Source organism: Salmo salar, chromosome ssa21 (assembly GCF_905237065.1).
Source record: "Salmo salar chromosome ssa21, Ssal_v3.1, whole genome shotgun sequence".
Lineage (NCBI taxonomy): Eukaryota > Metazoa > Chordata > Actinopteri > Salmoniformes > Salmonidae > Salmo > Salmo salar.
Window position 1 is genome coordinate 15,888,101 of NC_059462.1, and position 16,217 is coordinate 15,904,317.

At 43.2% G+C, this 16,217-nt stretch overlaps 1 protein-coding gene across 3 annotated transcripts in view; it reads left to right on the forward strand.

The window, feature by feature from the left end:
- b3galt1b (UDP-Gal:betaGlcNAc beta 1,3-galactosyltransferase, polypeptide 1b) overlaps positions 1-16,217 on the forward strand; it is a 125,308-nt gene that overhangs the window by 94,479 nt on the left and 14,612 nt on the right. The window contains exon 1 of one of the 3 annotated variants that reach the window (XM_014164096.2): positions 13,654-13,856. The exons of the other annotated variants lie outside the window; for them this stretch is intronic. The gene's annotated coding sequence lies outside the window, so the exon portion shown is untranslated. Of the gene's footprint in view, positions 1-13,653; positions 13,857-16,217 lie in introns of those variants that run through there. 3 annotated transcript variants of the gene reach the window in all.

Here is a 16,217-nt window from a genome sequence, read left to right on the forward strand (position 1 = left end):
CCAAAGCACAGCATGTTCGTAGTTCCACATATTTATTTATCCGTGAAACGTAATGCAATACACCAAATACTTGAAATAACAAAACAACAAACCGTGACACAGAGAGAAAACACATTACTCAAAATATAATCACCCACAAAACCCAGGAACAAAAAACCCCTACTTAAATATGATCTCCAATCAGAGGTAACGAGGACCAGCTGCCTCCAAATGGAGATCAACCCAAAAAAACAACAACATAGAAATAGAAAAACTAGAACTAAAACATAGAAATAGAAAACATAGAAAAACACAAAACACCCCCTGTCACGCCCTGACCTACTCTACCATAGAAAATAACCTCTTGCTATGGTCAGGACGTGACAGCAGCGTTAGTTCTAGGCAAATGTTGCAATTCTTCAGCCATTCCTGGACCTGTGACCAAAAACGAGCTACATATGGACAATACCAAAATAAATGATCGAATGACTCTGCCTCCTCACAGCAGAATCTGCAGAGCTGGGAAGATTGTATCCCCCATATATATAACATTCTATTAGTTACAAGAATTTTGTATAGTAATTTAAATTGAAAAATTCAAAGTTTTGAATCTGGCGTTGTTTTGCGTATCAATTCATAAACCATGTGCCATGGAATGGGTACATCGAAAATCTCTACCCAACTATTTTGCAATTTATATGGCACAGCTGTACAGTACTTGCTCTTACTCATGTCCAACACTCATCTTCACCCCTAGTGAGCCTGCCATCTATAATAGAATACCAATAATGTGTTTAGTTTCACTTTGACAGTACTGTCCCTGAAGATAACATAGCAATTAATGTGCGGGAAGAGAGAGAACCAGGGATTCCGTTCTCTCCTCATCCGAAAGCTGTCAGCTTCTGACAGATGTCGTTTACGCCAATTACATTTCAAAAGAGAATTTATTGCGCTCATTTGCAATGGCATATGTAGTTTTTTTGTGTACGGTGGGATGTTTTTCCCCTCCTCAGAATAGGGGAACCATAATTCTCCGACGTGGTTCATGGGCATTTACCGCAGCAGCTGCTGTCTCCCATACACCAGGGTCAATAAATTCCTGTCATGGTAGGTTCACTCGAGGTTTGACTGATTAGCATAGTTTGATGGAGTTCTGAAACCAGGGTTTGTCTCATATGATTTTCCATATATTAGATAACAAGTAATACAAGCTTGGCATGCCTCACCTGGGCTGACACCTCAGAACAAATTAGCTTGCCGTGACATAACTGTGTTTTAGGAATCATTTGCAAGGCTAGTGGCTAGGCTTGCAAAAAACTCCCCTATCTTTATTTAAATTTGATCTGTTCCCTCTTTTCAGAAATAACCAATTATGATGACAGCCGGAGAACCTAAGAGCAGATTAACTGAAAGTAGAAAGGAAAGTCTCTATTAATCTAATTCATAAGTAACTACACAATCCTCTTTCTAAAACGAACACCTCCTAGCTAATGATTACCACTATCTCAGTGTGTCAGCAACTCAGCTTGCCTCAGACATGAAAGGCTTGGCTAGAAAGATCTGAATAACTTTACCTCCCCCACAAAGACGTCAGTATGGGCAAGTCCTTGCCATTCTTCTGCCCTAGGCAAGACCAGAAAACGACAAACCTTCAAAACTAGAGTAGTAAGCAAAATTATGTTGAAAAGACATCTACAAGACATATTTTCCAAATGTTGAAATCATGTTCATTTTCGGTTCTGAATGAAAGTTGAAAATACATATTTTCCGGATGTTGAAAATACTATTTTCCAGACGTTGAAATCAGGCTAATTTTTGGTTCTGAATGAAAGCTGAAAATAAGTAATTTATAGTCATCTATGTTAAGGCCAAATTAAGTGTCACGTCCTGACCAGTAAAGGGGTCATTTTGTTATTGTAGTTGGTCAGGACGTGGCAGGGGTGTGTTTGTTTTGTGTGTTTCGGGGCTTTTGGTTTATGTTCTATGTTTTCTCTTTCTATGTGGGTTTTCTAGTTTGTCTATTTCTATGTTAGTTTTGGGAACGACCTCCAATTAGAAACAGCTGGTTGTCGTTGCTTCTAATTTGAGGCCATATTTAAGTGGGTTTATTTTCTCTTGTGTTTGTGGGTGGTTGTTCCATGTATAGCTGTGTAGCCTTACAGGACTGTTATTCGGTTTCTTGTTTTGTTTAGTGTTCACGTTTAAAAAATAAAAGTATAAGTATGGACACTTACCACGCTGCGTATTGGTCCGATATTTCTTACTACTCAGAAGACGAAGATTATGACAGAACCACCCACCAAAACAGGACCAAGCAGCGGAGGAAGGAGCAGCAGAGGAGCTATGAAGAGTCATGGACTTGGGAGGAGATCCTGGATGGGGCAGGACCATGGCACCAGGCGGGGGAGTACCGGCGCCCTAAGGAGGAGCTGGAGGCAGCTAAGGCGGAGCGGCACCATTACGAGGCGTTATACGCAAGGATTGGCAAGTGCGAGAGGCAGCCCCCCCAGTATGGCTAAGTCAGGTCGTAGACCTGAGCCAACTCCCCGTGCTTATTACGGGGAGCGACAGGTCGAGAAAGCACCGAGCTATGCGGAAATGCGCACTGTATTGCCCAGAAGCATTCAAAGGCCGGTGCAAACGGGGAAAGCTCCTCAGTATGGCCAGGCTATGGTGAGCACTCAGCCAAGAAGGGTTGTGCAGGCCGTATGCTCCAGAACTCCAGTGCATCTCCAGGGTCCAGTTTACCCTGTTCCTGCTCCTCGCACTAGCCTTGAGGTGCGTGTCACCAGTCTTGTGCCTCCAAAGCCAGCCCCACGCACCAGGCCTTTAGTGCGCTTGCCCAGTCCAGTACGTCCTGTTCCTGCTCCTCGCACTAGCCCTGTGGTGCGTGTGTCACCAGTCTGGCGCCTCCAAAACCAGCCCCACGCATCAGGCCTTTAGTGCGCTTGCCCAGTCCAGTACATCCTGTTCCTGCTCCTCGCACTAGCCTTGAGGTGCGTGTCACCAGTCTGGCGCCTCCAAAGCCAGCCCCACGCACCAGGCCTTTAGTGCGCAGTCCCCGTCTAGAGCTTCCAGCGACAGTGCCCCGTCTAGAGCTTCCGGCGACAGTGCCCCGTCTAGAGCTTCCGGCGACAGTGCCCCGTCTAGAGCTTCCGGCGACAGTGCCCCGTCTAGAGCTTCCGGCGACAGTGCCCCGTCTAGAGCTTCCGGCGACAGTGCCCCGTCTAGAGCTTCCGGCGACAGTGCCCCGTCCAGTGCTTCCGGCAACGGCCCGCAGTCCGGAACCGACAGAGACGGCCCGCAGTCCGGAACCGACAGACGGCCCGCAGTCCGGAACCGACAGACGTCCCGCAGTCCGGAACCGACAGACGTCCCGCAGTCCGGAACCGACAGACGGCCCGCAGTCCGGAACCGACAGACGGCCCGCAGTCCGGAACAGACAGAGACGGCCCGCAGTCCGGAACCGACAGAGACGGCCCGCAGTCCGGCGCCGCCAGAGTCGCACCTCAGCCCTAAGCCTTCAGCGGGGGTGGACAGGTTAGAGTGGGGATTAAGCCCAGAGCCAGAGCCACTTCCGTGGGGGGAGGTTTGTGAAGGGGGGGTGTAGCACAGGAACCGTCGGTGACGGTGGCCACCCTCGCTTCCCTCCCTTTAGTTTGGGTTTATTGTTTTGGTAATTGTTTGTTTCACGTGCATTCGGGGTCTGCACCTTTGGGGGGGGGGGGGGGTACTGTCACATCCTGACCAGTAAAGGGGTAATTTTGTTATTGTAGTTGGTCAGGACGTGGCAGGGGTGTGTTTGTTTTGTGTTTTGGCGTTTTTTGTTTATGTTTTCTATTTCTATGTGGGTTTTCTAGTTTGTCTATTTCTATGTTAGTTTTGGGAACGACCTCCAATTAGAAGCAGCTGGTTGTCGTTGCTTCTAATTGGAGGCCATATTTAAGTGGGTTTATTTTCTCTTGTGTTTGTGGGTGGTTGTTCCATGTATAGCTGTGTAGCTTTACAGGACTGTTTTTTCATCGTTGTTTGTTATTTTTGTTAAGTGTTCACGTTTATAAAAAATAAAAGTATTAGTATCGACACTTACCATGCTGCGTATTGGTCTGATGATTTCTCATCAGAAGACGAAGCTTATGACATTAAGGCTGGTCCAGACCGGATAAAATCTGAACCGATCATAGAAGTTGGCTTCAGTCCTTGCTTACTGAGGTGTAGCCTACAGTGTTGCCTGAAATTGAATTTTATGAATGCCCATCTACCATTTGTAAAACTCCATAAAAAGATGTCCAATCCGGACAGCGCTACAAAAAGACCTCCAAAAGAAGTTGGCTCATGCTTACTGGGGTGTAGCCTACCATGTCAGCCCGCAATGGAATTTTATGAATACCCATACACGTGGTAGGCCCACCGTTTGTAAAACAGGTCATTGCATTGGCTTTGTTATTCCTGATTCTTGTGACTAATCAATTTGGATATTTAAGCTCTTCATATCAGCTACCCAACTTTATCAGGAGTTTTCGTTAGCCTATTTGCAATATGTTTACTTGGCGCGTGTGAAATGCAGAAGTATTTTATTTTTCGCTATGATCAGCTTGTCAAAAATTGACAGATACAAACATGAAACCACTAATCATAACAATGGGGTGCAACTCCTGAACAGCAGTTGATTGTTCATTCCATATTGTCAATTTTACTTTGACCTGTCCTGTTTTTAGGATATGTAAATCTTGGTGGGGCAAACGTTAAAAAAAATGTGGGGGATGCATGCCAGCAAAGCCACAACACAACACTGAACAATACATTAATTGCACTATAACGGTAACAAACAGTGCCCGCAAACTGTTAGGGCATACATAAAGTTGTCCTAACAGCAGAGCTTTATTTTCAGCACCATGGTGAATCTGTACCACTTCTACACCTGGCTATCAGCAGAGACTTGTCTGGCAGCGAAACACTTAATTCAGCCTCATTTACTGCCTTTTAAAAAAACATAGTCGATATGGCTGACTTGCTTAAACAAATGTAGTTTCTACTGACAATTGAGATGTACAAACTATAGCATAAGGGTACGACGAGCGGATAAGAGGCAATCCGTCATTTTGATTAAGACATTAATGAGCAAGCTAGGGTGGATGTAATTAATATAACTATTTGTTCAGCACTTTTGAAATGTACAGCGGCAGAATTCAGAACATGGTCGTTCTTACAGTATTCTCACTGTACACCAAGTCAAAACCGTAGGATAAATAAAGGGGGCATACACTATAAGCAAACAATGAAAGCTCTTACAATATTCAATAATTACATTTCTTTAAAACAGGCTATAGGCTACATGTGCACCACCAAGTCAGAACAGTAGGCCAAATTAGGAGTGGGAAAGGGACCAAATTATTATGGTGAGGCACATGGGCTACTAACAGCTTACTACACAACATACACTTAGTAGTATTACTTTCTTAGCTACAGTACAGTATACATATCTCCCTGGCATATTACAAAATGTATGCAGCAGCATACAAGACATTTTTTAACTCACCTTGTTGTGCTGTGCTCACTTGAACAGGAAGGTGGCACGGCGGTCCTTCGTGGGCAAATTTTGTCATCAAAGTCTGGCATTCTCTGGATGTATGGTGCTTTCAAGACAACTGGGAACTCGGAAAAAACAAGGTCGAATCATGATGTCAGTGATTTTCAGGTCAGAGCTCTAGAAAGAGGCCAGAGTTCCCGACTTGGAATTCCAAGTTGGATCATCGTATTTTCCCAGTCGGAGCAAATTTTTTTCCTGAGTTCCCAGTTGTCTTGAACTCACTGATGTCTGAGATTTCCCAGTTCCGAGTTTCCAGTTGTTTTGAATGCGACAGAAGTCATGCTGGATTGACAGCATGGCCAATGTTGAATGTTGAGTGATTGCTTTGCAACGCTTGCTGTTAGCCACTGATTCCTTCCAAACCACTCATTGTTGAATTTGCGATTTCCAACTTGTGTAATATTTATGTCCAATGGCCGATGAGCACCGATATGTTTTATCTATAATTTCTCTTAAGAATGTCTCTTCATATGACAAGGATTGAAAAGGATTTGCCAGTAAATTGTCTTGATTCATGATGATGACTGCTAGCTTGCTAGCTAAGATTTTGGATCAGTCCAATCAAAGCTACTGTAGATATAACGTGATTTGACATAATTTTATCTGTGGCCAATGAATTTGAGCCTTCTTGGATGGGCACTTCTAATGTAACTCTATGCCAGCATCCAAGGGGCTTGAATTTTCGAGCTCTACCCATAGACCATGAGTGACAGAACACTGAGCCAATCACGGCGCAACTAGAGAACTTTACCAACCCTTACGCTCCATATTTTTCGCTGGCTGCCCCACCACCACAGAAAGCACTGAGCTAGGCTGAAACACCTGCATTTTGGAGCTGCCTTACTCAAGAAAGCAAAAAAAGAGACCATATTTGTATGCAGCTTTAGTAACTCTAAGATTATTTTGTTTTACATTATTTGCAAACTGATATGTGACACGTATTAATCCCAAAATAACATGCAAAACAGGCACCAAAAAAATGTATCTATTTTTTTTTTTTTTAGCTAAACAGGTGGGGCTCAGAAAATGCCGCCCTCAACAACCTTCCGCCTAATCCTGTGATTTACCACGCGCCTCATTTAGACATCCGTCATCAGTGTGATGGGATATACACAGAGCATAAAATGAACACGGTGTAGATTTAGGTATTGGCTGTTAAGAATGTCTATTTTAACGAGCCACATTGGGGGTGGTCAATTTGCGGGCTCTAGCGAGCGATACATTCGCTAATAAAAATTATCAAAAGTCAACTATGAGCACGTGCAGTTAGGGTTAGAAAAAGCTGCAGTAGCTGTTTTCAAAGTATTTCTGCTGTTTTGTTTCATAACTACTAATTGGACAAAGAAATATGAATCCTATATCCCACCTTGCGTAGGAAGACTGTCTACCAAGGGAGCTGTGTGCACAGAGTGGTGCTGATGATAGATACATTTTTGGAGGCACTGTGCACACAAAGAAAGTTGGTCTAATTTAGTCTAAAATCTACAAAGTGGGACTTTGTCCTTCGTGTTTCTTGGCAATTTACAGTGCCTTCGGAAAGTATTCAGACCCTTCCACTTTTAGCACATTTTGTTACATTACAACGTTATTCTAAAATGTATTAAATAAAACTATTAAAAATAAATCTACACACAATACCCCATAATGACAAAGCGAAAACAGCACCTTTGGCAATGATTACAGCCTCGAGTCTTCCTGGGTATGACGCTACAAGCTTGGCACACCTGTATTTGTGGAGTTTCTCCCATTCTTCTCTGCATATCCTCTCAAGCTCTGTCAGGTTGGATGGGGAGCGTCGCTGCACAACTATTTTCAGGTCTCTCCAGAGATGTTCCATCGGTTTCAAATCGGGGCTTTGGCTGGGCCACTAAAGGACATTGAGACTTGTCCCCAAGTCACTCCTGTGTTGTCTTGGCTGTGTGATTAAGGTTGTTGTCCTGTTAGAAGGTAAACCTTCGCCCCAGTCTGAGGTCCTGAGCGCTCTGGAGCAGGTTTTCATCAAGGATCTCTCTGTACTTTACTCCGTTCATCTTTCCCTCGATCCTGACTAGTCTTCCAGTCACTGCCGCTGAAAAACATCCCCTCAGCATGATGCTGCCACCAGCATGCTTCACCGTAGGGATGGTATTGGCCAGGTGATGAGCGGTGCCTGGTTTCCTCCAGACATGACGCTTGGCATTCAGGCCAAAGAGTTCAATCTTGTTTCATCAGACCAGAGAATCTTGTTCTTATGGTCTGAGAGTCCTTTAGTTGCCTTTTTGCAAATTCCAAGCAGGCTGTTATGTGCCTTTTACTGAGGAGTGGCTTCCGTCTGGCCACTCTACCATAAAGGCCTGATTGGTGGAGTGCTGCAGAGATTCTCCCATCTCAACCGAGAAACTCTGGAGCTCTGTCAGAGGTACCATCGGGTTCTTGGTTAGAGTGACCATCCCTGACCAAAGTCCATCTCCCCCGATTGCTCAGTTTGGCCGGGCGGCCAGCTCTAAGAAGAGTCTTGGTGGTTCCAAACTTCTTCCATTTAAGAATGATGAAGGCCGCTGTGTTCTTGGGGACCTTCAATGCTGTAGACATTTTTTCATACCCTTCCCTAAATCTGTGCCTCGACAAAATCCTGTCTCGGAGCTCTACAAACAATTCCTTTGACCTCATGGCTTGGTTTTTGCTCTGACATGCACTGTTAACTGTGGGACCTTATATATACAGGTGTGTGCCTTTCCAAATCATGTCCAATCAATTGAATTTACCACAGGTGAACTCCAATCAAGTTGTAGAAACATCTCAAGGACATGTCAATGGAAACAGGATGCATCTGAGCTCAATTCTGAGTCTCATAGCAAAGGGTCTAAATACTTATGTAAATAAGGTATTTCTGTTTTTTTATTTTATACATTTGCTGACATTTCTATAAACCTGTTTTCACTTTGTCATTATGGGGTATTGTATGTAGATTGATGAGGAAACGTTTTTATTTGATCCATTTTAGAATAAGGCTCTAATGTAACAAAATGTGCTAAAAGTGAAGGGGTCTGAATACTTTCCGAATGCACTGTATATTTTCATCTACCTGCCAGAGTGGCTGGTGGACCAAACAGTTAAATAACATTCTGAGAACATGTTTTGATAAGACTTTTAATAGCACTGCTAGCTTAGTTTAAGTGTTTTGAATTCTAAGCACATATTGAAATTCATTTGCTTAGGCATTAATCATGCAAACACAATGTGTTTTTATTGTGGCACAGCATCAGTGATATTAGAACCTAGGATCTTCTGTTCCCTATCCATGAAACGAGTCCACTGCACCACCAGGATGGAGCTAGCATGCCATGTTTTTTTAACTCATACAAAGTTGTTAATTTTAGTCTATTCAAAAAGACCCCATTTCAAAAGAAAGAAGCACTTTTTAAGATCAGGTGTGGCCAATTAGTGGGCACGGCCAACACACCTGAACACACTTAACAGATAGAGGATAGAGAGAGTTTTGTTGATGCTGAGAATGGAATGTACAGTATACGTATGTGTTTAAATAACATTCTTAGAACGTTCTTCAAACATTACTGATGTTTTCTTGTGGTATTTATGGAAAGTTTTCATAATGTTCTGAGAACATGACTTTAAATAGAACCATGAGGAAACCTGCAAAAAAGTACTGAAATTTCCACAGAAGAACGTTGTTTAAAATTTTCTGAACAATTTAAATAGAACTTTACATAGAACCATGAGGATATCTGTAGGAAACGTTATGCTGAGGTGCTGAAATTGCCACCGAAGAAACATATGGTTCTCACAACGTTATGTGTTAGCTGGGTAATGTCTTCACATATAACCATCTGTCATCATCCTGTTGTAATTATAGAAATTTAGTTATTATGGCGTACAGTGCTTGTCTCTTCCTTAAGTTGAGCAGTGCATGGTGGGTAATTGCACGGGGCACTAGTAATGATGAAAAACTTAGCTGTTCATTTCTCTAGCATGCTGTTGTTTTCCCTTGGAGTAATATGCTACAGTTCCCTGCAGTGGTCTGGGCTTCCTCTTGTCAGGCCAGCGGTCCATTACACTGAGACAATACTCTACGTAGGCCTACACTGCTACACACAGCCTTCACCAGAGTCCTGTTATTATAAAGTAAGATCAAATTAAAATATGATATGTGCCACATAAATGTTCACTTGTTGTAAGGCCATTCAGGGCAGACAGAAGAGAGAGGCGGAGTGGAGAGGTGTACTGTCAAGGTGAGCTCCACTATCAATAAATAGGATGTCCATGACATCTCCTCTTTTGGCTCGGTGCATTTTTGGACGCAGTAGGCCCTGGGGGAGGAGAACAAAGATCGGTGGGCAGCAGCACAAGTGTTGGCCTCATCCCGGCAGGGATCCAGCTCTGTGTTTGGAAGCAGGTCTTCACAGAGCAGCTCAACCCTGGTGGAAGGAGAACAGCAGATACAATATGTCACAGGCATCTGATACCGGAGGGTTAAGGGGGTTGATAAAGGGTACATAGGTTCTCTTAAGCCAGAAGCATACCAACCTGCATCCCACTGCTGGCTTGTTTCTGAAGCTAAGCAGGGTTGGTCCTGGTCAGTCCCTGGATGGGAGACCAGATGCTCGTGAAAGTGGTGTTGGAGGGTCAGTATGAGGCACCCTTTCCTCTGGTCTAACAACAAAAATATGCCAATTCCCCAGTGCAGTGATTGGGGACATTGCTCTGTGTAGGATGCTGTCTTTTGGATGGGACATTAAACAGGTGTCCTGACTCTCTGTGGTCACTAAAGATCCCATGGCACTTATTGTAAGAGTAGGGTTGTTAACCCCAGTGTCCTGGCCTTCATTCCATCAGGGCTTGTTCTTCCCCACTCCATTGTAACTATTCCCCAGGTTGTTGCTGTAAATGAGAATGTGTTCTCAGTCAACTTACCTGGTAAAATAAAAAGGTCTGGGAGTTAGGATCTTTGACTCATCTCTCCAGACAGACAGAGCGGTCTCCAGCACACAGCTTGACACCACCACCTGTCCCACGGTGCAGCCTGAGAGATGAGCCTTATTGTTTCAGACATGCCTAATGATTTATTTACTGCCTCTGCTGTGCCATGCTTAAAATTAGCAACAACAGCTTTCCCACCAAGTGGGTCTTGATAGGATCTGCATGTTCTGCCTAGCATCGGGCTGAATAAGTGATGCTGCTGGGGAGGGAATTGAATAGCCCCACTCATTCCACTTAAAGAGGATCCTATCTGTGGGTCCTTTGTAGTTGTGTGTAGAAGCTTATTTAAGAGGATTAAGATTTATTCACAGTGGTGCATCGAAGTACGAACTGACAGACTTTGATTTAAGCCAAGCCATGCCCCTGCTCTGTGTGTATTTTGAAATACGTGAATAAAAATGGCAAGTATGAGTAGGTATGTCCAATAATGTAGACTTATCTGTTGTGCACTGCAGTCAGATGGTACCTGATCCCCAAACTGTTCAGACATGTTTTTATGTTTCACTCTTGTTTTACTTTTGAAGACCTGCCTTACGCAAGATGATCCTACAGAACATACCTTCTGATAGGTGTGTTTCTGGGCATGCTCAGCCAATTAAATCTTCTCTAGATGTTGTGTCCAACTATTAGATTGCTGAGGCTGTGAATTGACTACTGTACTGGGCTCTCAAATGAACATATTATATTATATTATATTATATTATATAATAGTCTCTCTTTGTGTGGTTGGTCTTAGCCTCCAGCTGCTTGTCAGCATGGGTAGCGGAGGTGGTTCACCATCAGTAAACTGACACCTGAAGATGAGTTACCTTGGCTGAGACCTAGGCTTTAGCGCGATGTGCTAACCCGGTCTAGGTATTTTATTACTCTTCCTGGGATCCACACAAAGCATAAAACATGGCATAATACAAAACATTGATAGACAACAACAGTTCAAGGACTGAACTACACAAATATATATACAGTTGAAGTCGGAAGTTTACATGCACTTAGGTTGGAGTCATTGAAACTCGTTTTTCAACCACTCCACAAATTTCTTGTTAACAAACTATAGTTTTGGCAAATCGGTTAGGACATGTACTTTGTGCATGACACAAGTAATTTTTCGAACAATTGTTTACAGACAGATTATTTCACTTATAATTCACTGTATCACAATTCCAGTGGGTCAGAAGTTTACATACACGAAGTTGACTGTGCCTTTAAACAGCTTGGAAAATTCCAGAAAATGATGTCATGACTTTAGAAGCTTGTAGACCTCCACAATGCTGGTTCATCCTTGGGAGCAATTTCCAAACGCCTGAAGGTACCACGTTCATCTGTACAAACCATAGTACGCAAGTATAAACACCATGGGACCACGCAGCCATCATACCGCTCAGGAAGGAGACGCGTTCTGTCTTCTAGAGATGAACGTACTTTGGTGCGAAAAGTGCAAATCAATCCCAGAACAACAGCAAAGGACCTTGTGAAGATGCTGGAGGAAACAGGTACAAAGTATCTATATCTGTCTTGTTTTGCACGCTTTGTACGAAATAATAAAATGCAGTACTACAGGATATTTCTTAACGTAGCTCTTTACTAGTTAGCTACAACTGGCATGTTCACGTATCTCCAACCATGATCAACTGACCATGACCTAACCATCTGGGTGGTCTTAACCAATCATAGCACAGTATGATACGGCGGTAAAATGCATCCAATTATAATTCAGTATGTTTACACTAATGAATATTACAATATCCACAGTAAAACGAGTCCTATATGACATAACCTGAAAGGCTGCTCAGCAAGGAAGAAGCCACTGCTCCAAAACCACCATAAAAAGCCAGACTACGGTTTGCAACTGCACATGGGGACAAAGATTGTACTGTTTGGCCATAATGACCATCGTACTGTTTGGCCATAATGACCATCGTTATGTTTGGAGGAAAAAGTGGGAGTCTTGCAAGCCGAAGAACACCATTCCAACCATGAAGCACGGGGGTGGCAGCATCATGTTGTGGGGGTGTTTTGCTGCAGGAAAGACTGGTGCACTTCACAAAATAGATGGCATCATGAGGCAGGAAAATTATGTGGATATTTTGAAGCAACATCTCAAGACATCAGTCAGGAAGTTAAAGCTTGGTCGCAAATGGGTCTTCCAAATGGACAATGACCCCAAGCATACTTCCAAAGTTGTGGCAAAATGGCCTAAGGACAACAAAGTCAAGTTACTGGAGTGGCCATCACAAAGCCCTGACCTCAATCTTATGAAAATGTGTGGGCTGAACTGAAAAAGCGTGTGTGAGCAAGGATGCCTACAAACCTGACTCAGTTACACCAGCTCTGTCAGGAGGAATAAGCCAAAATTCACTTATTGCGGGAAGCTTGTGGAAGGCTACCCGAAACGTTTCACCCAAGTTAAACAATTTAAAGGCAATGCTACCAAATACTAATTGAGTGTATGTAAACTTCTGACCCACTGGGAATGTGATGAAAGAAATAAAAGATTAAATAAATCATTCTCTCTACTATTACTCTGACATTTCACATTCTTAAAATAAAGTGGTGATCCTAACTGACCTAAGACAGGGAATCTTTACTAGGATTAAATGTCAGGAATTGTGAAAACAACTGAGTTTAAATGTATTTGGCTAAGGTGTATGTAAACGTCCGACTTCAACTGTATATATATATATTTTTTTTTTAAGTTCCCACTGACAATTACACACATTGGGGACAGTTACCCAAACATCAGTACATACACATCTGCCTAAGAGTTATTTAGGTGAGAAAGGGGAGAGGCGTTGTGCTGTTGTATTTGTTTTTTAAAGCAAATTCTGCTTTTTACTTGAGTAATTTCAGATCCGATCATGGCTCTGTTTAATACCGTGACTTGCCTTGAATTCATTCTAGATTTGGGGACTGTCTTGAGTCATGCAGACAGTTAGGTTGGTGCTTGTGACTCCCATCACCCAGTTGATGTTTATCAGCAGCTGGGGTGGCTGCAGGGAGGAGAAGGTCACTGACAGGGGTGTAAGTGTTGTGGAGATATTTGAAACCCAGTCAGTAAGTTACACATTTCCTCCCTTGGTTTCCTTTTCCATTTAGAGGTTCTAGTTAACCTTACACTTGCTGATTGACACGGTTGTCCTGTTTTTGCACTTCATTCTACAGAAACATACAAGCAGTGGTTGAAATGCGCTGGTGCTCGCGTGTACAGTACATAAAACTGGCACCTCTCATATTTTTTACTACTTGAGTACCGTCACTTTTTATAGAATACTGGCTCTAAAATAGGAACCAACCCTGGTGGGGTAGAATCACAGTGAGTATCGGTACCTTTTCCATTACACTTCAAGCAGTGCTTACAAGTCACATAACAAGCATGTTGATGGGTTTGTTATTAGTTCAGACTAATAGCCGTTGTTATGGCAGGCCTTTTAGCATGAATATTGTACCATAAAGAGGGGTTCCATTCTGGAGTGTACCAGCTTCTGAACTGAATGCTGACTAATTCACCTCAGGGCTTTACAGTAGGGGTGGCAGAGATGCAGCACAGCGGAGTGCCAAGCTTTTAAATTGTCATAAACTCTCCTCCAAGATGAATATTGCCTGTGAGACTTGAATTATCTCTGTATGGAATAATGTAACAGTGATTCCAATTTTATGAGCTTGTTTTTCTCAGTCTTTTGCGATCAATTTCATTTAGCTTTATGTGGCTTCGCTAGTTTAATTGCCTGGTATATTTTCCCTCGTGTTTTCCGTGCTGTAAGCATAAAATATGTAAATTATAATATTTCCCTAATATAAAAGTGATAGAGCGACAAATAAGAGAGGAGGGTTCATTTTTGAAGACGGCGATATTGATAATTTGGTTCACATTGTATCTGAATGTCATTAGTTTTGCATCCCTTCCTCTGAGTGCATGGTAGAGGTCTTCTCGGGTCCACAAAGTTGGACCCATACCTGAACTGACTCGAGGACAATCAGACCTGGACCCGAACGGACCCGATAACAATCAAGCCCGATTGGACCAGAGTGACAGAAATGATTCTTATCAGCAAAGTTGCTCTTCTGTTTAATGAATAGGTCTTTATAGATGGGTTGGTTGTTTAGCAACAAAACCGACACTTGCACAACTATGGGGCAAAACAGACGGGATCTGCTTAGATTGTTGACAACATGTAAGCTATATTTCATCTCCAATATTTATTGAAAACACACATTTGCACAGTGAGCACATGTTGTCTTTCAAATACGTCGTTACAGTTGGTGGTTAGCTGGCTAGAGAATTTTTATCATATTAGCATTGACATGAAATCCGTCAAAACACCTCAAAACAAGAGATGGTATCATCTGAAACGAGCCACTTGCGATTCTCCATATGTCATTCTTGCTGGCAATCTGGCCATCCAGAATCAGTTAGCGTGTACATTGTTTTCAGCTAATATGTTGGCCTTCTATTCACCTTATTTTTTATTTCTTGTACACCTTTTTTCTCCCCAATTGGTAGTAGTTACACTCTTGTCTCATTACTGCAACTCCCGTACAGACTCGGGAGAGGTGAAGGTCAAGAGCAATGCGTCCTCCGAAACACAACCCAACCAAGCCGCACTGCTTCTTGACACAATGCATATCCAACCCAGAAGCCAGCCACACCAATGTGTCAGAGGAAACACTGTACAACCAGGTTGCCAAGTGATTCCTCCAACACATTGGTGTGGCTGGCTTCTGGGTGTGTGCACTGCACCCAGCCCGACACAGGAGTCTCTAGTGCACAATGAGACAAGGATATCCCTGCCGGCCAAACCCTCCTTAACCCGGACAACGCTGGGCAAATTGTGCGCCGCCCCATGGGCCTCCCAGTTGCGGCCGGTTGTGACAGAGCCTGGGCTCGAACCCAGAATCTCTGGTGGCACAGCTAGCACTGCGATGCAGTGCCTTAGACCACTGCACCACCCGGGAGGCCTAATAAATTCACCTTATTAGCGTCAAATAAATATGCTACAGGATATGCAGGCCGTGGTCTGTTTCTAGCAGCTGTAGTTACATAGACCCAAGACCCGATGACGATTAAACAGGACCCGACCCGGACCCGAGGGAAAAGTTTGGATTCTGGGTCAGGTCTTGGGTATTTGGGTTCGGGTTGACCCGTGAAGACCTCTAGTGCATGGAGGGGGCAAACAGAGAGATCATCATGTTGCCCAGACGTGTAGTGTAATATGACACAGTGGAACATGGAGCGAGATGCCATTTTACATATTTTTTGCGATGTCCATGTACACTTAAGAAAACATAAACCACTACCTACTCTATTAATACCCTTAAACTTCACGTTTCAGAAGTTTGATGACAAATAACCTACTGTCCAGTCCATTGTCAGAACGTACAATACACTGACAGATGCACAAAGATAAAGCTACCGTCATCATTTCATGGCTGCTGAAAATTCAAATTGCAGCTCAAAGCACCACAAATAGCTTGCCAGCACAGTCAGCTGTGTCACTTTCTTCAGAACCACATTCAGCTGTCTGATAAAATGTATTCCACACCAAAGCCATTTATCTCACCAGGAACAATAGATTTCACAAGGTCTGTCTATTGGAACATTTATAGACTGGGATGGAATAGGCTGTGGAATCAGTTCTATTCTGACCCCTTGACTTTTTCCTAATTTTGTTACCTT